This window comes from Ascaphus truei, chromosome 5 (genome assembly GCF_040206685.1).
Source record: "Ascaphus truei isolate aAscTru1 chromosome 5, aAscTru1.hap1, whole genome shotgun sequence".
In the NCBI taxonomy this organism is placed as follows: domain Eukaryota; kingdom Metazoa; phylum Chordata; class Amphibia; order Anura; family Ascaphidae; genus Ascaphus; species Ascaphus truei.
In genome coordinates, this window is record NC_134487.1 from 295577327 (window position 1) to 295603090 (window position 25764).

At 42.7% G+C, this 25764-nt stretch overlaps 1 protein-coding gene across 3 annotated transcripts in view; it reads left to right on the plus strand.

The window, feature by feature from the left end:
• The first annotated feature begins 1125 nt into the window (after positions 1-1125).
• SHISAL1 (shisa like 1) overlaps positions 1126-25764 on the plus strand; it is a 147956-nt gene continuing 123317 nt past the window's right edge. The window contains exon 1 of one of the 3 annotated variants that reach the window (XM_075602766.1): positions 1126-1811. The gene's annotated coding sequence lies outside the window, so the exon portion shown is untranslated. Of the gene's footprint in view, positions 1812-3193; positions 3350-25764 lie in introns of those variants that run through there. The other 2 variants (XM_075602768.1, XM_075602767.1) reach the window with 2 other exon arrangements.

Below are 25764 nucleotides of genomic sequence, written 5' to 3' on the forward strand. Positions count from 1 at the left end.
GCTGTGCTCGGACCCCTCTCAGGTGGAGGCGCAGTAACGAGTAACCACGGTCACCCCAGGCTCCCAGTGGCGGAGGATCAGGCCTGCTTCACGCTAAACAGGTACTCAGCACACGTAGTTCCCTTAGACACAGGAAAGGGGGCTACATATATATATGTATGTATATGCATATACATACACACATACAGTACACAACATATGAATAGACAGAGACAGATAGAACATTAGTTATTATCACATTATTTGGCAGAAACACTGCAGGTTACAAAAGCAATGGCTACAGTATATCTGAGCAGAGTGAGAACAGGAGAAAAGTCAGAAAGAAAGTAATCGCACCAATAATAAGGAGAGCAGGAGAAAGAAAGGAAACAGGCAGAAATAGAAAGCGGTGTGACTCCACCTGACACGATGAGAAAGCAGCCCCCCCCGATTTAAAGGGGAGTGGGGGTTGGGGGAGTGACTGAGGCAACTAAAGAGACTCAGTAATTGGCCCGATTCTGCACATCAGAGCTGTCATTGTGTGAGCAGAGGCACATCCCTCATTACAGCTGCTGCATCTGACCTCTCAGCTCAGCTTTTGGAACAAAGCCAGGGATCTGGAGTCAAGGAAGAGAGAAAGACAGGAAGGAGAGAGAGAATCCAGAATTAAGTGTTAGAAGGAGAGACAGAAACAGAGGTGGAAAGTGTGTGAGAGAGAGACAGAGAGAGAGAGAGAGAGAGAGAGAGAGAGAGAGAGAGAGAGAGAGAGAAGAGAGAGAGAGAGAGAGAGAGAGAGAGAGAGAGAGAGAGAGAGAGAGAGAGAGAGAGAGAGAGAGAGAGAGAGAGAGAGAGAGAGAGAGAGAGAGAGAGAGAGAGAGAGAAAAAAAAAAAAAAAAAATATCCAGAATGAAGTGTTAGGAGAGATAAAAAGAGACAGAAACAGAGGTGGAAAGTGTGTGTGTGTGTGAGAGAGAGAGAGAGAGAGAGAGAGAGAGAGAGAGAGAGAGAGAGAGAGAGAGAGAGAGAGAGAGAGGAGAGAGAGAGAGAGAGAGAGAGAGAGAGAGAGAGAGAGAGAGAGAGAGAGAGAGAGAGAGAGAGAGAGAGAGAGAGAGAGAGAGAGAGAGAGAGAGAGAGAGAGAGAGAGAGAGAGAGAGAGAGAGAGAGAGAGAATCCAGAATGAAGTGTTAGAAGGAGAGACAGAAAAAGAGGTGGAAAGTGTGTGTGTGTGAGAGAGAGAGAGAGAGAGAGAGACACACACACACAATATCAATCCAGAATTAAGTGTTACAAGGAGAGAGAACAAGACACAGAAACAGAAGTGGAGAGTGAGAGAACAAATGAACTAAAATTAAACCGAATGGTTAAAGACAGAGGGAGAAGAATAGGTTACTTTAAGGTGATGAAAGTGCACAGTTATAAAGGAGAGATATTGGGCAGTTAACACCGGCAGGCAGTGAGGAGAGGGTACCGTGGCTGATGCTTCACTCTCTGGCTCTATCCCGAGAGCTGTCACCAGAAGGATCCAGTCAACAGCTTCCCAAGCACTTCCCAACTCCACCACCCAGGTCCTGCCTCCTGATTCTGTACCTGCTTCAGCATCGCTGTGTTCAGCAGCAGGAGAAGAAGGGCAACCAGGACACTCCGGGCATGCTGTCTGACCGGGCATGCTGTCTGCGCCGGGCAGGATAATAAGCAGGGAGAGGATTTAATGCTGCCCTGTGCTTTCTGCCAGGGTTTTGTCCTTCACACCTCTTTTGGAGTATAGGGTTTGGGGCAGAATGCCTTCACACTCCGGATCAGTGGTTGGGAAGAGGAGTCTCCTCAGCTCTCAGGTGAGACAGGTCCCAGCTTTTTACATTTTGAAACAACTCTGACTGTTTTATTGTCCTTAACTCCTACAGTTCCCTTGTGGCACTTAGTTACTTATACACTATATTTAGGGATTACAGTTTTCGGTGTTTATTTTTATTTTATTTTTTTTAATCTGTGCTTTTTTTTTTTGTGGTTTTGTTTTATTGGTGTTTTCATATGACAAAATCTGTGGTTATCAATATTAACAATGGAGGGGAAAAAATGACAAAAATTTGAATGAGGTGTTTATCGGTTTATCACTTATTTTTAGTTTTCATGCTACCCATGTGTTTTGTGTCTCCTACCTGTGACTCCGTAGCTACAAGAGGTGGAACGCATAGGAAATTGTGCTTAATTTCCAGTGATTCCGTATCAGCAGGAAGTGTAAGATTAGGAATTGGGGGTGGTTTTCCGCTGTGTTTTCCATTGGTTTTTCCGTTGTTTTTCGGTTGAAACCTAAAACAGGAATTCCTAACTATATTACGGACACCTAATTCCAAGTGTAATCTTGGAGAGTTGATAATTGGTCGCAGTATACAGTATTGTTTTAAGTTTCATTGCCCCTTTATAATTCATGAAGTGTTATTAAATTAGTGTTATATTCTGGTAGTTACTCTTAGGACAATAAATGGACACGCACTTAGGTTAACTCTTTCACGGCCAGAGGCGCTGTTGCTGGCCCCTGCGGTGAAGGGTTAACTCCCGGAGACCCTTAATACGTGTGTTTCCATGCTCTTTAAAACCCTCTCCATCCACCTTTTAGACCCATCTTAAAACACACCTCCTTAACGAAGCATATGAGGAGTTCCGTGGCTGATACTATACACCTCATACATCGACCTTGGCCCCTGCAGACACACTTGCCAGAACACCCTCCTACTGTCTCTGTACGTTCTTCCTACTTACCACTTAGATTGTAAGCTCTTCGGGGGAAGGGACTCCTTTCCTAATGTTACTTTTATGTCTCAAGCGCTTATTCCCATTATCTTATATTATTATGTCACGTGAGTTACTGTTGTGAAGCGCTGTGTACATATATGGCGCTATATAAATAAAGATTTACATACATGCATACAAAACATCAAATGTAACAGCCCCATGTATTATTTAAATGATAAATAATCTTCTTATAGACAAAACATAAAACCCCAAGTTAATTATTGTGCTCACTGTGTGCTACTGTATGTTGACAATCTGTCATTATAAACTGTGCAAGGATTACGACTGAATACTATGAAAAAACTGTGATAGGGTATTACATATTCAAATATGTTCTGATCGCATGGCAGCTAGTGGCAAACTACAGTCACTTGCTCCATCCCATAGAAAACATGTATAGATTCTCTAAAAATATCTGTAGATAAGCTTTACCTACTGTACCATCCACAGTATGTAGGATATGTATTCCTTGCAGAAGATTGCAGTCAGCCAGTACATATCACACATCACTGCACCTATGAACTATAGAGCCCTGGGGCTACACAGGGGGGACACTGTTCCATGACTCAACACCAAATTGGTAAGTCAGCCTACTTGTATGTCCAGTTATATAGAGAAGTAAAGTGTTATACCCATGCATAATACTAACTGCTGATAGACTGGACAGTATTTGGATGTAATTATCTTTGATTGTTTCATGGCTTTTATTCTTATTGTTTGGTTGTTTATTGCTCAGTGACCAAAACTATTGTCAGTGCTAACCGATGGACGATAGCTGACCCACACTATCCATCAGCAGTGTCCTCTAAAACCCTTTAATCACCTTCAAGAAACCATGTTATATGAAATAACTTACATCCTTGACATGTCTGGTCTGAGGCTTTGTATTGGGATATCCATGTCTATATCTTGTCTGTAAAGAGAGACGCCCATGGCTTGGTATTGTATGGAGCTTATAACGCAGAAGGGGGGTACTATTGTCCCCCCCCCCTGTTTATTAAATACTGGTTTGAGAGGCAAAAAATGGCCTATAATTATTTACTCAATGTTGAAATTGTAACACAGCTTATTTTATATAAAGTTGAGAATTGCATGTTTAGGAAACCCAGCAAGACGTTATACACTTAATTACTACTAAAAGCACACTAAGCCATAAGTATTGTTATAACATCTCTTATTTAGATGTGTTCCCTAAAATTGCTTCTATGTTGCAACTCCATACGTTTTCTGTTTAAAGATAAATGTTGATATGGCTAATTATTTTAACTCCCTGCTGGAGGTGCTTCAAGAATTACATTTTGCAACTGTGTTCATCTTCAGTTACTGTATTATTGTACAGCCTACTGGGTCTTTCTTATGTGCAATGTTGACAATTTTATTTGATGTTTTATTGACTAATTATTATGATGCAATTTCTAGCTTAGACTAAGCATTCTCCTTGAATAATTCCAGGCACTGTGTTCCTTAGCCATGACTATTAAGCAGCTCTGATCTCTCGTTACGCCCCTGCTCGTCTCCTGCGTTCTACCCACTACTTTGTCCTTTCCACCCCTTTCACATCTACTGCTCCTTACCTTTTTCCCTCACTGCTCCTCCCTCATACTCGATTTACACCAAGTATCGTCTCTCCCCACCTTTAAGACTGACCTTAAAACTCACCTTTTAATCAAAGGTTTTAATTAGCCTGGACTCAAGGCTACTGTCACAAACCCACAGTCACCAATGACTGCAATCTACTGCACTTATTCCCTCACCTGCTATCTCTGTAAATTTCCAATCATACCACTTAGATTGTAAGCTTTCCGGGACAGGGATTTACTTTCCTATTGTTCCTTATGTGTTGCACTTATTGTACTATAATTCCCTGTACAGTACTGTATTGTCTCTCTTGTAAAATGCTAAGTACAGCTGTGGACGCTATATAAATAAAAATATACATACATCAGTAAGGTGAACACATCTTAGTTTAGCCGGGACGGGCTAACGGGCTAACATAGTCATGATGTTTTATCTTCAACAAGGAATGTTTCATTTTATTCATACAGTAGTTTCTTGGAGAGCAGGTGATCACCTTAGTGAATATGGGTCATTTGGTGAGATGCCTGAGGACCACACATGTTGGATGCAAGAGGATATAAAGGGAATAGCCATCACAGGCAAGTACCAGCAGTGTAGCTTGAGTATCATCCAAGTGAGGCATTGTCATTGACATATCTCAGCTAGTGTCATGAACCATGTGGCAGTAGTTTACTGCCATTATTTTTAGTTGTGGATCCAATAGTCACTGACATTCAACTCACATGCTGTGTCTCCTTCCAAGAAGATGGAAGTTGTACTGTAGCTCCAAACAGTAAAATAAACAACTAATGGCCTTATACCGCGGTAGTACCCACACAATTCCTTTACTCAACATACTGTACATAGTGCTCAACATCATTCTATGAGTGCAGTTGCAGAATAATTAAATAGGTTTTCATAAAAATGTATCTTGGCTTTAAGCTGAAAAGCTAACATTAAAATCTTTTCTAGTTTTCCTCTGCAAGCCACCTTTCTGGAAAGAATGTTACATAACACAATACATCATTAGTGTAATTTTATTAGGATAAGCTTGCTAATATAACAAATATTTGTGAATAATGAAAACAAATGTAAATGTAGAAGTACAGCCATAATATATATATATATATATATATATATATATAAAGGAACAGTTTTAAAGACAGCGCTCCTTTTTCAACACACCCAAATTGCTGCCCCCCTGGTGACGTGTGCCAAAATGTTGCACCAAATATCAAAATTGAGTGTGATGTTTACATGAACCAACTAGTGCCTACCTATAACAATTGGAATAAAATATATTATGGCAACATAAATCAAACAAAATCTAATTGTAAAAAATGTGCAAAAAATATATAAAAAAATGAAATGGTCTGTTGAACATAAAAAAGCATAAAAATACAAAAAATTAAACTATATAAAAAATAATACTTAAGTCCAAATGAAGTCCATGAATGAATAAAACAAAGGTCCAGGCTGCTTCTTCTTGGGCTCACCAAGTTCCCATAGTACCTATTAGAAAAAGAAAAGAGAAAAAGCGCCCGATCCTTGTGTAAAATCAGATGAACATTTTAATATCTCATGGACAAGACAAATGCACACTTACAATTTGTCTGATTAAAATAAGCATTTTATGGGACCTGCCCATGCACCAATCGAAGACTCCACAGTCACCTCCGCTCTGCAATCTCACGATCAGTTCGAGACCCAGTAGTTGAGAACGCCGTTTACTCCAAGGTGTATAGATTGTCATCCGTCAGGAGCTTCTCAGCAGCGTGCGTCCGCCATTACTCCCACGCATGTGGTACTGGATACCGGAAGGACTTTCCTTGTGGTTCCTGTGTCTCTCTCTGGTGCCGAAGGCAGGTCAGCCACCGTAGTTGCAATGCAAACCGTCCCTACGCGTTTCTTCCGCCTTTGCGGATTTCATCAAGGGATGGACACCAAGGGGGTTAACTGATGTTAAATAGTCCCTCGCATCAATGGCTCTCAGGTGTATTTAATACCAATGGTGTCATTAAATCAAGTTGATATCTGGTGCAATATAATTGAAAACTCTATTACATTTGAACTTCACAGAATTTGAAACGTTAGTGCATTCAACAACAGAAAACGAGGATACTATTGCTGATGGAATATTGGCCAATTCATATGCAGATTACATACTAACATGAACAGGATATAAACATAGAAAAAAAAAAAAAACTTGTTCCAACATTTATGTACTAAAGAATGTAAAGAATATATACCGAATATAATTAGATAGAATATAACTAAATTGTTTCTTACATATGTATATCAATCATAAACAAATTAATTATCACATATTATATACATGTCCTACCTATAACCAATAATATAAATATAATATCTTTAAATTTTATAAACCACATATAAATATATATAAATATACAAATAATTATAAAAAATATAAAAAATAATGAATCTAAATACCGTAATATAATAATTGTTCAGAAAACGAATAAATGCATACTTAAGCTTGAAAAAGAGAGAAATATTGAAAAAGAAATATTTCTCTCTTTTTCAAGCTTAAGTATGCATTTATTCGTTTTCTGAACAATTATTATATTACGGTATTTAGATTCATTATTTTTTATATTTTTTATAATTATTTGTATATTTATATATATTTATATGTGGTTTATAAAATTTAAAGATATTATATTTATATTATTGGTTATAGGTAGGACATGTATATAATATGTGATAATTAATTTGTTTATGATTGATATACATATGTAAGAAACAATTTAGTTATATTCTATCTAATTATATTCGGTATATATTCTTTACATTCTTTAGTACATAAATGTTGGAACAAGTTTTTTTTTTTTTTTCTATGTTTATATCCTGTTCATGTTAGTATGTAATCTGCATATGAATTGGCCAATATTCCATCAGCAATAGTATCCTCGTTTTCTGTTGTTGAATGCACTAACGTTTCAAATTCTGTGAAGTTCAAATGTAATAGAGTTTTCAATTATATTGCACCAGATATCAACTTGATTTAATGACACCATTGGTATTAAATACACCTGAGAGCCATTGATGCGAGGGACTATTTAACATCAGTTAACCCCCTTGGTGTCCATCCCCTGATGAAATCCGCAAAGGCGGAAGAAACGCGTAGGGACGGTTTGCATTGCAACTACGGTGGCTGACCTGCCTTCGGCACCAGAGAGAGACACAGGAACCACAAGGAAAGTCCTTCCGGTATCCAGTACCACATGCGTGGGAGTAATGGCGGACGCACGCTGCTGAGAAGCTCCTGACGGATGACAATCTATACACCTTGGAGTAAACGGCGTTCTCAACTACTGGGTCTCGAACTGATCGTGAGATTGCAGAGCGGAGGTGACTGTGGAGTCTTCGATTGGTGCATGGGCAGGTCCCATAAAATGCTTATTTTAATCAGACAAATTGTAAGTGTGCATTTGTCTTGTCCATGAGATATTAAAATGTTCATCTGATTTTACACAAGGATCGGGCGCTTTTTCTCTTTTCTTTTTCTAATATATATATATATATATATATATATACAGCTCAAACCCGTTATAGCGCGATCCGCTACAACACGGATCCGCAATAATGCGGTGTGAGCATGGCTCCTGTTTTAACATTTTTATTTTTGGGGGGCAAACTTCGAGGATTTGCCGAGAAGAATGTCTGGCTGCACAAACATACACACACACATACACACACACACACACACACACACACACACACACACACACACACACACACACTGTCCCCTCAGTCTGTCACTGTTACACACACACACACATACATGCACACACCTCTCCCTCCCTCCCTCCCTGTACCTCCGTTGGGGGGGCGGAGAGAAGGGAGCTGTTTCCTGGCCGGGAACACACACAACCAACTGACATCCCGGTCCAGACTCACCAGCTTCTCCTGTACTGCTGACACACATACACACACACCTCTCCCTCCCTCCCTGTACCTCTGCTGGGGGAGGGGGGAGAGAAGGCAGCTGGTTCTTGCCCGACATCTCCTGACTCCGTGAAATCCTCCCCCCGACCCCCCTCTTGCAGACTCACAGCTTCTCTGCACAGCACACAGGTCAGCTGCTGCTGCTGCTACAGATGCCGGGTAGTGCTGAGGGGGGAGGGGAGGATGCCGCTGTGATGCCGGGTTCAGGGAGAGCTGAGAGAGTTATCCCAGCTCTCCCCCTCTGGGGGACCCAGAATCCCTGATCGCGGCGGCCATTTTTTTTAAAAATCGCGATCCCGGTTATTACGCGGTCTCATTCTGTGGCCCCCGAGCACTGCGTTATAACGGGGTTCAGCTGTGTGTGTGTGTGTGTATATATATATATATATATATATACATACATACATACACAAGCGAAGGTTATCCTTTGTCATGACTATTAATTGTGTAAATGACAAGCACTAGAGCCTGTTTGCATTCATTACGTATGGCTTATGCACAAAATAATTTCCCTGGAAGCCCAGTTACAAACAACTGTAATGAAAAAACTCTCCAAAGCTTTGTTTAATGACTTTAATGCCAGAGGATTATTCATTCATCTGCTTTAGTGTGAGTTGGGGAAGCATGGAAACTCCCATTGAGTTCAATAAGAGTTTGTGATAATGCCTCAATCGCCACAATCTCAGTTTATCGTATAACCCCCAAAGTCTTGTGTGAAAAACTGGAGCACAACTAGTGAAAACCATTGCACCAGATGTACAGCACCGACAAAGTTTATTGAAGCAAAAACCGCACGGCAGGATGCGTGGCGGCAGCGTGGAGTAGCGTTGACAAGCGGCTCGTTCGCGTGACGTCGGTGACGTCACAGTCACGTGAGCGCCCGGCTTCCCCGGCTTCCCCGACTCCCCTGAAGGTTTGAAGTGAGGTAAGCGGGGGAGCGGGGAAGCAGAGGGGCACAGCAGGCGCAGCTAGGGGGTCGGGAAGGTATGTAAATTGCGCGCGGATTGGAGGGGGGGGGGGACGGAGGGGACGCGGCTGGATGCGGCTGATGTGCTGACTATCCTCAGCACCAGCCGGAGTAAATCCCGGTGAACCGGCGGCATTTGCTTCAATAAACTTTGTCGGTGCTGTATCAAAGAAAGGGGTCCCATAGTGCAGGGGGGCTCACCTTCAGTCCTCAAATCCCCCCACCCCACTACAGGTCAGGTTTTCAGGATATACCAGCTTCAGCACAGGTGGCTCAGTCTTCGACAGCCACTGATTGAGCCACCTTAGCGGAAGCAGGGACTTATTGAGCCACCTGTGCTGAAGCAGTGACTGATTGAGTGACCTATGCTGAAGCAGAGATATTCTGAAAACCTAACCTGCTGGGGGGAGCTAGAGGACAGGAGATGAGCATCCCCTGGCACAGTATACAATATGATTTCTTCTTCTCTGATAAATATAGGGCAGTTTTTTGCTCCAGTTTGTTTTTTATATATATATATATATATATATATAAAATATATAGCTCATATTATAAATCCCACTAACAGTGAAATAATCAAAGCAAAACAGCAATATACAGTAGTGTCTGGTATATGTATGCAGAAGAATGACTGGCATTTAAATGGTGTTCTCTGGCTTCCTTTATTAGGTAAGGAAAATAGTCATCGCTAATCGTAAATATTGGGCACTCCAAATGGTATTTCAGCATGTTTTAAGTACAATGAGCATTCTGTGCATAGAAGTGCATAGTCAGACTCACTGACCTCTACAGTGTACCCAATTTTATGGTCATAAAAGCAAAGAAAAAATACTAGTGGTAAGAAGAGGTAGTGTCATTATATAGGGTATATGAGCCTCTATCCAAGGGGTGAGCATCTCCTGTTCTCAAGGGTCACCAAGAGGTCAGCACAGGCTCAAGCAGGGATATCCTGAAAAGCTGACCTATTGGTGGCCCTTGAGAACTTGTGTTGCCCACCCCTGCTCTACCCCGAAAGAGTGAGATGCCACCAGCATTCCACCAGAAAGCCGGTCTCTGCAAACAGACGCGGAAACAGTGGCACTTTCATTTGAAAGCTCCGATCAGCTCCAGCAAATGATTAAAAAGGACTGTTCTTTTAAAACCTAGTCAGTGGACATCATTAAAGTTGAGTACAAGAACCAAATCCACAGCTCAGTGAAGCGGGGCAGAAAGCCATACGCACTTAGGGGCTCATTCTATATAGTCCGATGTGGCAGTCCGGGACGCCGTTGTTCGAAAATCATTGTTGACTTCGATTTTTTTTTATGAAAACTGCTCGATTTGCCACATTGGACTGTATAGAATAAGTCAGGGCTGCGCAAACTGGGCGGCGTGGCGGTTGCAAAGGCCCCGCGCTCTTCCCCGAGGCGTTTAAATGAAATGCCGGGGGACTGCACGAGGCCTCTGCAACCTTAACTTGTCTGGATTCAGTCGGCTTCTGGTCCCGTCACCATGACAACGCGGCATGAAATGACGCCGCAGGGTCATGTGACGGGAAGCGTCGTCGTGGTGACGTGCGTCAAATGACAATGTGGTGTCATGTGATGTCACTTGACCCGCGGCATCATTTGACACAGGGTCACAGGAGAGGGGGTAGCGCGAGCCCTGGGGCTGGCACACAGCTCAAAAACTTTGCGCACCCCTGGAATAAGGTAGTGTTAGGATCTGCATACTGGTCATGCCGTGATGTGGCTGCATACTGGTCATGCCGTGACGTGGCTGCATACTGGTCATGCCGTGACGAGGCTGCATACTGGTCATGCCGTGACGTGGCTGCATACTGGTCATGCCGTGAAGTGGCTGCATACTGGTCATGCCGTGACGAGGCTGCATACTGGTCATGCCGTGACGTGGCTGCATACTGGTCATGCCGTGACGTGGCTGCATACTGGTCATGCCGTGACGTGGCTGCATACTGGGCATGCCGTGACGTGGCTGCATACTGGTCATGCCGTGACGTGGCTGCATACTGGTCATGCCGTGACGTGGCTGCATACTGGTCATGCCGTGACGTGGCTGCATACTGGTCATGCCGTGACGTGGCTGCATACTGGTCATGCCGTGACATGGCTGCAGGCTTATAACGCAAAGGGTTTAACTAAATTACCATTCCTCATGAGAATACTAACATTGCAGTATTTAACTATGTATTTTGTCACATTGGATGTAGCATTGGGTATTTTTGTCTTTCGTTGTATATAATAAGGCTCTGACTGTCACACTAGAATAAAAGAACCTTACAATGTGAAAATGGGGGGGAAACAATTTCTGTAGGGAAAACTATATGTGTGGCCAGCACTAAATGGACGACAAAAGCAACGAAGCAGAGTTCCCCACACGAGATACAAAGTCTACTCACAAGTTTCTCAATGCAGCGTCTTCCATTTAACAGAAGTGCAGTGGAGGACGCAGCTCATCACTGCCCTTCTTATAACTGGGAGACTGCATAGAAGAAAATTAGGTCTGGTTTTAAAGGGGCCTTTTTGTGCAGTTTCTTTGTTCGTGATGCTCTCTCTCCACAGGCCAAACACCTCTACCAATTATGATGACATTTTTAGAGTACCTTTCTGCCATCCAAGCTTAGATGTGCCAGAAGCTTCAACCAAACAGGTGCAGCCCCCTGTGATGGTAAGGGTAAATATGGCTGCTGTTAATAAAGGTCAGGCCTGCCATTACCCCTACCTGTCAATAATACACTGGTATTATGTTATGTGTATGTATAATGTATTATGTCTTAACCTGGTTCCAGCACCTCAGGGACCAGGGGTTCATTTGGTTTTGCAGGACAAATGTTGCAAAAGTGTCTGTGACCTTTCCCTGTAGCATGTCACTTTTTATGTTGCATTTCTTCCCACCATTCAGGGGCTGGGCAGGTAGACAGCACCTGGTCTTGAATGTTTCAATGTTATGAGTTTAGTGTATAAAGAGGTGGTGAGGGAGACGCCTAGTTAGACTGAAGTGAGCCATAAGAGCTGCAGAAGTGATTGCTGTAACTGAGAGAAGCTGCAACGTCCTGTGCTGGAGGCGGACCTGGAATCCTGTTTCAGAGGACAATGCAGGGAAGAGAGGGAACAGGGGAAATCTCTTCAAGGAGGTCCCTGCGTCTAGGACTATAGGTTACCCCAGTTTTTCCCCAGTTGTGAGTATGAGTGTTGTCTGTTTTATGTCAGTTGTGGATAACTTTTTTCCAATAAATTAATTCGATAAATTAATTTGATAAACTCTTGTGTTTCTGTCTGGCGAGTTGATCCCTGGTATTAGTCCTGGTCTCTCGTGACACCCCCATCTTGGCATGCATGTTTTTGGTTGTTTTTTAAGTGATACATGGCACATCTCTTCGACCGTATTCTTGATGCAAAACGTTAAATGTATTGTTTTCCAACTTGTACTACATTTTCAGACACTTCGCTTTAACCGTTTCAGAGAAATTAAATATTTAAAATGAAAATAAATTGGTAACTTAGTAACAAACGACAATGTACAAGAACAACCTGTGGCTTTGCTTCGGTATCTAGGTGACTGTGATAATTATTCCCTGCGCAATAGGTTTTTGATTGCTTTTCCACGGTATCCACGCTCTGTAGGACTGTTCATACATCACGGCCTTCTTGAGAATAATGAGTTTTGTAAGTTGTGTGTTTTTTTTCTTCCAACTTTCGGATAGTTTGCTGCGAATGGGATTGTCATTGTTACATGGAAGTGTCTTGCAGTTTGTGATATTCTATTAAATGTACAGTCGAGTCTCCATCATCCGACCTAAACGGGACCAATACCGTGTCGGATAACCGAAAATGACAGATAATACAGAAAGTATTATCCTACATTTGTACCCCCCACTTACCAGGTTTACCAGCGGCATAAGAAGAGTACTGAAGACCATGGGAGCGGAACAAGAGGAAGACAGCTGGCGGCGGGAGAAGAGGACCATGCCAGCGGAGGGAAGAAGTTGAGACAGCGGGCGGCGGAAGGAGAAGACATGTAATCGGAGCAGAAGCAGAGCAGCACAGGAGAACGTCAGGGCAGGAACGAGTTGTAACACAGGAAGTCAGAAGCCGGTCAACTTCCGGTGTTACAGCGCTTTCCTCCCCTGCCGTTCTCCTGTGCTGCTCTGCTCCTGCTCCGATTACATGTTTCCTCCTGCCACCGCCGCCCACTGTCTCAACTTCTTCCCTCCGCTGACATGGTCCTCTTCTCCCTCCGCCAGCTGTCTTCCTCCTGTTCCGCTCCCGTGGTCTTCAGTCCTCCGGCCGCCGCCGTTAAGCCTGGTAAGTGAGAAGTGGGGGGGGGGGGGGGGCTGCCGGATAAAACAGAGTGTCGGTTAACCGAAAGTCGGATAGCCGAGTCTCTTCTGTATTTCTTTTCAAGCTGCAATAATGTGAGAGTTGAAGTGATATTCAGTATTTACATTTTTGTTTGACCAACACAGTGCGTGTCCATTGTGACAGAATTTCCACCTTTCTGGACAACTTTGTTGCTGGCGCCTCGACTTTCCGGGGAAACGCAGCTTATTTATAGGCTCGTATAATACCACACAATGGCGTGAGAAATAAATTGCACAGACACTACTGTTTTTAACTGAAATTGGAGAATACTAGGGCAATTTGTTGACAAAATCCACAGATTGATAGGGTTTCAAAGTTTGTTTTTGCTCGTGTTTCATTCCGTGTTATGTATCTTCGTCCTATTAGGTTTATTCACTCATCCCACAACACCTTATAAAATATAGCTTTTTCCTAGTAGTGCTAATTCCAACAAGGCTCGCAGCCCATAGCAAACACTGAATAATATCCTTTAGCAGAAACAAAATGTTATATTTGAAATCTATATTTATTTGCCACTGGGGTATTAATTAATTGCTGTCTTGATTAGCTGATTAGTGTGAACTGTTTCCTAGACAACACCACCCTTGGCATCATCACTTCTTTCAATACCCTTTCATATTCATACTAATCTGTAAAACTGTGGCACTCTGTGTTTCATTAAAACTCAAATCCCAGCCCACCTGCATTCACGAGTAGTAGCAGCAAAATGTATTTCAAGTGTAAAATGAACTATTCATTGAATAATACAAGACCATTGACTGCATGCCCCAAGCAGTTTAAAGTTTAATTGTCAACACTTGAGGTGCGGGTAGATACGTGAATTGGAAATGTCAAGCCAAGTTGAAATCTTACATTTCAAAGAATAGCTCTCCTAGCCCAGACAAGCTGGTGTTTTATAGCTGAGTATGCTAGGTCAAGATATACATTTTCTAAATGACCTGTTTAAGATCAAGACATTTTGATGGGCAATTTCAATTATATTAGACATTTCTTTGTTGATGCTGTAGCAGGCACGTTGTCTAATTAGTCAGAGAATATTCTTTCGTCACTATTGCTTTTTTCATTCCATCTTTCATTACACACTCCATTAAAAAAAAAATGCAATAGTTACAGAGATATTGATATCAAATACTTCCTTGGGTACTTTTCAAAATGCCAACTATTGTGCATAGTGTAACCCAGCGGTGCGCAAAGTGGGGGGGCGCGACACCCAGGGGGGGCGGGAGATTGTGCTGGGGGGGCGCGGGCAGTTGCAGAGGCCCCGCGCTCTTCCCCCAGGCATTTAAATTAAATGCCGGGGGATCGCGTGAGGACCCTGCAACTGTTTACTTACCGGGATTCAGCCGTCTGTGTTGCGTCGCCATGGCACCATGTGACCTGACGTCACACGCCCATGCAGCGTCATCTCACGCGGATAACGGTAGGCAGGGGGGCGCGAGAACCGGGGCCAGAGAGACAGGGGGGCGCAGCACAAAAAGTTTGCGCTCCCCTGGTCTAACCCAGGGATCTCAAACTCAGTCCTGTGGGGCCACAAACAGGCCAAGTTTTATAGATATCCCTGCTTCAGCAGAGGTGTTGTACTCTGTGACTGAGCCACCTGTTTTGAAGCAGGGATATCCATAAAACCTGGCCTGTTGGTGGCCCTTGAGGACTGAGTTTGAGACCCCTGGTGTAACCAATGGTTTATAATTCTGGGTAAATCACATCAAGTGTAGAATTCCTTTAGTAGTCCATCTTATCTATTCTCACTTTCACCCCCCTCCCCCTCCCCCACGCCCCCCCCCCCCAAAAAAAACCCAGTACTGTAGTTTGTATTTTGTGATATTTGTTGCGTTATTTGTGCATTAGGCTTCTGGGCTTAAGTACTTTTAATGCAACAAATTAAACATGAACCAACAAAGCTTAAGATAGATTAACTACTGCACAGCTGAGTCCGCTTTATTGTAATTTCATTACTTGTTTGTAAGTGGGTCTGCACCTGCACTTTTAATAGATGTAGCAGAGAAAATAAAATGAGATTGAGAAAATGTGCAAAAGTAAATATTGATCACTACAAAGACAAAAATTGAACTTTTTAATGGGAAAATCACTGCTAAAGAAAACAAGCAAATTCATTTAATGACAATATTGTATATACTGTATGCTTGATGACTTGGGGATCTATAAGTCATAGGACACTAGTCCCACAGACAGTCTAGAAGGTAAACCAAAGCATCGTTTTTTTCACATGCTAAAATTAAGGGTGACGCTGTTCTACTTCCTGGTGCAGTCATGTATTATAAGAATTTCCACTAACAAATGTACAGTTGTGTGAAAAAGAAAGTACACCCTCTTTGAATTCTATGGTTTTCCATATCAGGACATAATAACAATCACTTTTGAATAATCTTTCTCACTGTAGAATGATGGACTTTAAATTGTTTGGAAATGGTCTAATAACCCTTCCCAGATTGATGGGCAGCAACAATTGCTTCTCTAAGATCATTGCTGATGTCTTTCCTCCTTGACACTGTGTTAACACACACCTGAATGCTCCAGACGAGCAAACTGCTAAACCTTCTGGTTTTATAGAGGTGGTAACACTTGCTGATGATCAATTAATCAAGGGCATTTGATTAGCAGCACCTGTCTGCTACTTAGCATCTTAATTCCTATGGAAGCAGTAAGGGTGTAATTAGTTTTTCACACGTAGCTTCTCCATTTTGGCTTTATTTTTTGTTAAATCATGACACGGTGTAATATGTCATGTGTTGTTGTTCATCTGAGGTTGTATTTACCTAATTTTAAGACCTGCTAAGGAACAGATGATTGTTATTATGTCCTGATATGTAAAACCATAGAATTCAAAGAGGGTGTACTTTCTTTTTCACACAACTGTATGTATGTATGTCTTTATTTATAAAGCGCCATTAATGTACATAGTAGCGCTTCACAGCAGTAATACACGTGACAATCATATAAATAACAAATAATACAGATAACATATAATGGGTAAAAATAACATTTAGGAAAAGGAGTCTCTGCTCCAAAGAGTTTACAATCTAATTGGTAGGTAGGAAGAACGTACAGAGACCGTAGGAGGGTGTTCTGGTAAGTGCGTCTGCAAGGGGCCAAGGTTTATGTATGAGGAGTATGTATTGCACTTATTGTATTGTAATTCCTTATATACTGTTGTTTTCTTTGGAAAGTGCTGTCTCTGTACATTGTGGCTCTATGCAAATAAAACATATATACAGATGTAGCAGACGTTATTGCACCCGCTAACGTGATGCGTGGATTAATGCTGGCGTGTTATTTAACATTAGTGCTATTGAAAATACAAGGACATAACATCCGTGTTATTTAACGCATTGTTTTGTGGTTAACTTGCATTAAAGCTGCAGTTCAGTCAATATCCTGCATGTGTGAATTTTTTAATAAATCAGTTCTGTAGTAAGAAAAAATACTTTTAGCATTTTCTGTTTTAAAAAAACAACTTTGAAAGACCAATTTTCTTGTATTCTATTTTAACAACCATTTGCTAAGGCACTGCCCCTTCATGTCCTGTCACAAGCCCTGGCACACCCCTTTGTCAGCCCTGCCCTCCCTCTAGCACATGTCAGTGCAGGAGTGCTCATGAATATTCATGAGCTTCCACTGAGTGACAGATGCAGAAGAAAAACATATGCCAGCTCTAATGATGTCACCAAATTTCGCCGATCAATACATGGAGAACGAATTGACCTGCAGCTATACAGTTCTTTAGGTAATTAGAGATTGCACACATGAAATTATTGAAGTAAAAAAAAAAATTAAAAAAAAAAAAGACTGAACTGCAGCTTTAATGGGGGTAATACCGCCTGCTCCATCTGTGCATGCGAGGTTATTGCTGGTGTTAGCTGTATAAATCCTGACACTTCGAGTCCCGCACTTATAAAGGTTCCAAGATAATAACAATTAAAATTGTGAGCTAAGCAGATAGCAGAAAGTAAGTGGTGTTAATAGGCCTGTCCCTAGGCATAAGGCACCATCAACGGGCAGCAGGTCTCGGGGGGGTGTGGGGGGCGCGGTAGGTCTCGGGGGGGGGGTGGCAGTTCTCAGGGGACGGCAAGAGGGACAGTGTAGCAGCACTGCTGTTTTAAAAAAAATGTAAATACATGTCGTATTGAAGCAGGGCGTCTCCGGAGCTGAACAACATACATTTCGGCTTTGGGACCCCCTGCTTCCTAAGATACTTACCTCTCTAGGGGGTGTGGTATCTCCTGCTCAGGTTTAAAGCCCTCGGTCACATGGGTCAATAGGAAGCCACCTATGATGTCACGGTTTCCTATTGGCCCATGTGATGGGACAGCTAAACCTGAGCAGGAGATACCGGCACCCCCTAAAGAGGAAAGTACCGGCATGTCGGGAAGCAGGGGGTCCTCGGAGCCGAAATTAATGCAGTCCTTATTAGTGCTTGCCAAGGGGTGGCACATATCTAGGGATGGGCCTGGGTGTAAAGTGCCCAGAGCAGGGGGTGGGAATCTTTTTTCTGCCACGGGCCATTTGGATATTTATAACATCGTTCGCGGGCCTTACAGACACAGACAGGCAGGCGCGCGGCAGGCATGCAGGCACACAGATCCCCCCCCTACCTCTGGTAGTTGCTGCTGCTGCTGGGGGGATCGTGTAGGGCGGCTGCTGGGGTAAGTGCGTGGGGAACTGCTGGGGAGTGCATGGACTGCTGCAGGGGAAGTGCGGGGGGAAGTACAGTGGCTGCTGGGGATCGTGTAGGGCTGCCGGCGCCTCACACCACCTTCTCCCGATCGGGCGCGCGGCGGCCATTTTTTTAAAAATTAGCGTGACCCCGGTTATAGCAGTTGCCTTAGCATGGCCAGACCAAATGATTTCGAGGGCCTTATACGGCCCTCGGGCCTGACGTTCCCCACCCCTGGCCTAGAGACTCGCTGTGTATGAGATAACGACTGGAGGGCAATTCCATTGCGTTTCTTTGTGAAATGTGTGATATATTACTGTATACTGTATTGTGAAACCGGTATGGCCATCAGCACATCAACATATCTTGCAGACCACTACAATGCTCAAGAGAAGACCATAACAACAACATCGTAACATTAAAATACATACATAACATACACTGGTACGTTTGCTAAAGAGAACTCTGATCCAAGGAGCTTGCAATCAAAAAGGAAGGGGGAAAGAACGTTGGTGTGTTTTGAAAGCATGTAAAACTAGCAGCTGGGATGCACTTTTATTGGAACGGGTGATAAATTGGGGTGGAGGCAGGGGAAGAAGAGGAAAACGTTGTATTTCTGGAGGCTGTCAGACAGGCTTTATTGAGGATTACTTTTCATGTGCAGGGATCGTTTCTTTGTGTTAATCTTAGTTTATGAAATCAAGCTGTTACATCCCTTTTCATGAGAGCTTTGCTTTCATTGTTCCTGATGAAACCGTGCTGCTTTCCAGTTTCCTACATCAGCAATAAATTTATGGTCCTTCCAGGATTTCACCGTGATATGAGATCACAGGTTATATGCTTTCAAGAAAACGTTCTCGTTTGTCTCTGCTGTTAGTGAGCTCCGCGTGGCGTCTCAGCTGTCCTTCCAGTTTGCTTGCCGTGAGTACCCATGTACCCATGTTGATGGCCTGATTTCTTTAACTCCATTTGTGGGAAAGCTTTAGCATTGCATTATTATTGATTAAATGCAATATCTGTAGTGTGGAAAAAGAAGACTTTACACAAAGATTAAAAAAAACAAAAAAACACAGGATTGCCTACAAGGGAAAAGGGAAGGTCTTATGGTAAGTGGTACCCATATTAATGTAGGAATTAACCCTTCCATGACTTGTTATATTAACAGTTATATGGTGGACGTATGGCTGAAACACAACAACAAATGTGTGAAAATGTGTGTATATTTATAATTTTTGATTTTAAGGGATTGACTGTAATATGATGTTCATGATGAAAGTGAATGTTAGATATGTTTATGAGTTTACCAGAATGAATCTACATATGAGAAAATTATTTTCAAGGGGACAGAAGAAACCAAAATAATATTTAATTATACAGTTACACTGTGTAAAAAAATAAAATAATAAAATACTGTGACGTGTAGCGTACTTTCGCCCACCCTATGGGAGATTTGGCGGCTACTGTGTGTGTGTGGTGCGTTACTTGTGGCTCACAGGAGGCCTGAACCTTCGCCGCTGGGAGCCTGGGGTGTACCTTATCCGTCTGGTGGCAGCGCCTCCACCTGTGTGAGATCCTACTATGTGGGATAACCCCGTCACAGGAGCCAATGCAAGAATACACACACGTGTATATATACAGTTGGGTCCGGAAATAATTGGACACTGACACAATTTTCATAATTTTGGCTCTGTATGCCACCACAATGGATTTGAAATGAAACAACCAAGATGCAATAGAAGTGCAGACTTTCAGCTTAAATTAAAGGGGTTGAACAAAAATATCGTATGGAACGTTTAGGAATTGCAATCATTTTCATACGCAGTCCCCTTATTTCAGGGGCTCAAATGTAATTGAACAAATTAACACAATCATAAATAAATTTTTCATTTTTAATACTTTGTCAAGAATTCTTTGTAGGCATTGACTGCTTGAAGTCTGGCACGCATGGACATCACCAAACGTTGAGTTTCCTCCTTTGTGATACTTTGCCAGACCTTTACTGCAGCTGTCTTCAGTTGTTGTTTGTTCGTGGGTCTTTCTGCCTTAAGTTTTGTCTTCAGCACATGAAATGCATGCTCGATCGGGTTGAGATCAGGTGATTGACTCGGCCATTGCAGAATATTCCACTTCTTTGCCTTAAAAAAACTCCTGGGTTGCTTTCGCAGTATGTTTTGGGTCATTGTCCATCTGTAAAGTGAAGCGCCGTCCAATCAACTTCGCTGAATTTGGCTGAATCTGAGCAGACAATATATCCCTATACACTTCAGAATTCATCCGGCTGCTTCTGTCTTCTGTCACATCATCAATAAACACTAGTGACCCAGTGCCATTGGAAGCCATGCATGCCCATGCCATCACACTGCCTCCACTGTGTTTTACAGATGATGTGGTAAGCTTTGGATCATGAGCCGTTCCAAGCCTTCTCCATACTTTTTTCTTTCCATCATTCTGGTACAGGTTGATCTTGGTTTCATCTGTCCAAAGAATGCTGTTCCAAAACTGGGCTGGCTTTTTTAGATATTGTTTGGCAAAGTCTAATCTGGCCTTTCTATTCTTTAGGTTTATGAATGGTTTGCACCTTGTGGGGAACCCTCTGTATTTGCTCTCGTGAAGTCTTCTCTTTATGTTAACTTGGATAATGATAAGCCAACCTCCTGGAGAGTGTTCTTCACTTGGCTGGATGTTGTAAAGGGGTTTTTCTTTAAAATGGAAAGGATCCTACAATCATCCACCACTGTTGTCTTCCATGGACGTCCAGGCCTTTTTGTGTTGCAGAGCCCACAGTGCGTTTTTTTTTTCTCAGAATGTACCAAACTGCTGATTTGGCCACTCCTAATGTTCCTGCTACCTCTCTGATGGATTTTTTTTTTTTTTTGCAGCCTAAGGATGCCCTGTTTCACTTGCATTGAGAGCTCCTTTGACTGTATGTTGTGGGTTCACAGCAACAGCTTCCAAATGCGAATGCCGCACCTGGAATCAACTCCAGACCTTCTACCTGCTTAATTGATGATGAAATAATGAAGGAATAGCCCACACCTGTCTATGAAACAGCTTTTGAGTCAATTGTCCAATTACTTTTGGTCCCTTGAAAAAGAGGGGGCTACATATTAAATAGATGCAATTCCTAAACCCTTCCTCCAATTTGGATGTGAATACCCTCAAATTAAAGCTGATAGACTGCACTTTAAGCCCATATTCATTATTTAACTGTAACTTGAATTTATTTTGGTACACAGCCGAAATAACAAAACTTGTATCAGTGTCCAATTATTTCCGGATCTAACTGTATATATATATATATATATATATATATATATATATATATATATATATATACAGCTCAACCCCGTTATAGCGCGGTCCTCGGGGGCCACCCGATCGACAGAGTCTCTGACTGATCCACCTGTGCTGAAGCAGGGATATCCTGAAAACCTGACCTGTTGGGGGTTCTTGAGGACTGGAGTCGAGCCCCCCTGGGCTACGGTAATCGCCATTCATCTGGGTAACCGGATTTGGTCGTTTTGCTAAAGGACCTTACGCTTGCACATCACTAGCCTCAAGGACACCCGTTAAGAAGGAACAAAATAAGGTCTGTTACCTCAGGGGTGCGCAAACTCTTCTCCCTGCACCCCCCTGCCAGCTCACCCTCTGCTCATGGCCTCCCTCCGCCCCCACCCCCACCCTCTCGGCTCCACATGGCAACATGACATCACGTGACACCGCAGCGTCAGTTACAGAGGCCTCGCGCGATCCTCTGCATTTTATTTAAATGCCTTCGGGGAAGCACAGGGCCTCTCTAACAGCCGCGTTCCCCTCCCCCCGAAAATCTCACCCCCCCCCCAGTTTGCGCACCTCTGCGTTACCTAATTAGGTAAGTTAACATTATTTTCCCTTATTTAGCGCACTTCTGAGGATCTACCCCATAGTTCCTTTTTATAAAAGGTACTCCCCATTTATTTTTTGAAGGCATTATTGTAGGGTACAGTTTTTGAGAACGAGGTCAAGAGAGCATAATGTGCTCTATAAATTAGCAGTGCCGCGATCTCCGGAAAGTAGGCACAATTCCACTTTTTTTTTTTATGGCACTGTAAATTGATATTATAATTATTTTTATGAACGGGATAAAAGCTCCAAGTTGGGGGAAAAATTTCAACTTTTATAGCTCTGAAACAAGGAACATGAAATAAATAGAGCACATCTATAGAAGCTAATAAAACAGATGTGATACAAAAGAGTGGGAGACATTTCCCGAAGCATCTTTTTACTCCCAGCGTTCTGCAGGCAACGCTGAGCCATCCTGCTGGGTTTTTCCTGAGCCTCTGACATCAGGGATCACAGGGAATTATAAAACAATGACTCAAAATATGAGTATTTTGTGAGCCTCCCAAGACAGATATCAGCAAAACAAATGTAAAAAAAGATTCATTTAGATGCAGGTGGAAGGCATAGTAATTACTCGGCACAGCCGTTCCCAATCTTATTTTACTCTGTGCCTCTATAACAAAGCAACAGAACGAGCAGTAACTATGTGCAGGTGTGTACTTACCTATCATATATCTGTCATTTTGTCTTATTCGTTTAGTTGTCTCTGCTCCGATTACCATTGCTGGAACGCATTGATTCTCCTATGCAGTGCTTATTCCGTGGCTCATGCTATAGACTTCATACATCGACCCTGACCCCTTGCACACGCACTTACCAGAACACCCTCCTACTGTCTCTGTAAGTTCTTCTTATTTACCCATTAGATTGTAAGCTCTTCAGGGCAGGGACTCCTTTTCCTAAACGTTACTTTTAGGTCTTCCCATTATGTGTCATTTGTATTATTTGTTATTTATAGTATTATTATGTCTCGTGTATTACTGCTGTGAAGTGCTGAGTACATTAATGGTGCTATATAAAGATATACGTACATAATATGTTGTTCGTTATATAACGCTGAGTCTATGCAGCGCTGCCCAAGCACTGACCTGCAGAGCTTACAATCTAATTTTACCCGAGGCACAGGGAGATACAGATGTAGCAAGACTCACTGTCTCCGACACCGTGGACCTCTGCTTATCCGACCGCAGCACACGGAGACAGGGTGTGCCGCGATCGCATGCGTGGGGAGGGAGTTCATGCTTCCTTATGGGACTCCCCACCGCATTAATCCTCCGGTGCCACGACCACCGCTGCCACGTGACCGCTGGGTGGACAGAAGACTTATCTACATCTCTAAGGTGACATGCCCAAGGTCACAAGGAGAGCGGACACTTCAAAAGGTAGCAACATTACCACCGAGACACTCTTTTATCCCTAGCTGCTCCTTTAGCCCTATGAGCCTAACGCTGCTCACGGACTAGGGAGGTGGGAAGCACAGAAAAAACAAGCATATTATTCACACTAAATATATTTTTACACTTACAATTAAATATTTAAAAGAAACTACGAGGGAGATTAGATATAAACTCAATATTGTAAACCTAGGCATAAAGGCTGTCACACATACAGCACTGCATGTAAATAACAGCTGGTACTGGAAGCTCTGTCACTATGTTATGATGGCGAGCAATGGTTTAGAAGGTTGTACAGGCGGTCCTCGGTTATCCGACACAATGCGTTACTCAAAATGGCGTTGGATATCGAAACGTTGTAAAGCGAAGCATGTTTTCCCATAGGAACACTGTTTAAAAGAAAGGTTCCGTTCCTGAAGGCATTTTTAACACTAAAATACACCAAATATTTTACGCAAGCAATAAGATATGCAGCACACACATAAATTATACAGTGTATATACTGTATTATATATATAATATAACATAAATAATATATGGTATAATAATTTATAGTATAATATTATATATATATATATATACGCTCTTACGACGCTTTGCAACGTTGTTTATTGACATATATATACATAAACAACGTTGCAAAACGTCATAAGAGCGTTGGATAAGTCGTTTTGGCGTTGTATAAATGAATATAGGCAGTGTTCGACAAACCTATACATTTGCTCGCCCCGGGCGAGTGGATTTAACCCCCGGGCGAGTAAATATTGGCCCAAGCAGCACACGTTTGGTACTAGGTGGCGAGTAGATTTTTTTGTGTGGCGAGTAGATTTTTTGGTGATTTGTCAACCACTGAATATAGGCATGCATTGCATAGCGTTGGATAAGCCATTCGTTGTAAAACGAGGACTGCCTGTACTTGTTCTTTCTTTGTCTCATCCCTTCCATCTCCGGGGCCTGAGGTTGAGGAGTCACAAGAGTGAGGAGCATTAGAGTACAACTTTTTTTCCGTACCACAGGTGGGTCTCATTCCACGGTTCTATATCCCTAGGGTTAGCAAGTTAGGCGTCACACACGTGAGAAGTTACTGTATGTGCCGAGTAGTGTCGTGAATGTCTTCAAGTTTGCTTTGCAAATGCTTCGGTGGGGTTTTATTTTCCTGAAATTTCGCGGATTCAGTTCACCTCGCTCCGGAACGCACGGAAATAGAACGTTCCGTATACAAAGGGCCATGGGTCCTGATGACAACTTTGCGTTGGAATTTACAATGCACATCGAGCTTTAAAGCTTGGTGCATTTCTGGCGGAAATTGCCATTTTTCACGACATTTTGCGCGGGAAAAACATCAGCAAATTTCACCTGATTGCCAAAATTCTAGTGAGGCGCATAAGAAAAAAACATAACTCGCCTTATTTTAGTGCCGTGTTCAGGCTCACTGATAGGTCGAGTGTGGGAGCAGTTGTCGAGCAGGGGGGTTGTAGAGTTGGAGGAGGTAGTTATGTATGTATGTATGTCTTTATTTATCTAGCGCCATTAATGTACACAGCTCTTCACAGTAGTAATACACGTGACAATCATATAAATAACAAATAATACAACGAACACATAAAGGGAAGAAGTGTTTCAGACATAAAAGTAACATTTAGGAAAAGGAGTCCCTGATCCGAAGGGCTTACAATCTAATTTGGTAGGTAGGAAGAACGTACAGAGACAGTAGGAGGGTGTTCTGGTAAGTGCGTCTATGTATGAGGTGTATAGTATCAGCCACAGGGCTACTCATATGCTTCGTTAAGCAGGTGTGTTTTAAGGTGGGTCTTAAAGGTGGATAGAGAGGGTGCTGGTCAGATATTGAAGGGAAGGGCATTCCAGAGGTGTGGGGCAGTCAGTGAGAAAGGTTTAAGGCAGCAGAGGGCTTTAGATACAAAGGGGGTAGAGAGAAGACATCCTTGAGCAGAACGCAAGTGTATAGCGAGAAATTAGGGTTGAGATGAGGAGCAGAGGACTGTAAAGCTTTAAAAGTGAGAATTGTGTGTGTGATACGGATTTGATAGGAAGCGAGGAGAGGGATTTCAGCAGGGGAGACGCTGAGACAGATTTAGGAGAGAGAACAGTGATCCTGGAAGCAGCGTTTAGGATAGATTGTAGGGGAGACATTTGAGAGGCAGGAAGGCCGGGAAGCAGGAGGTTACA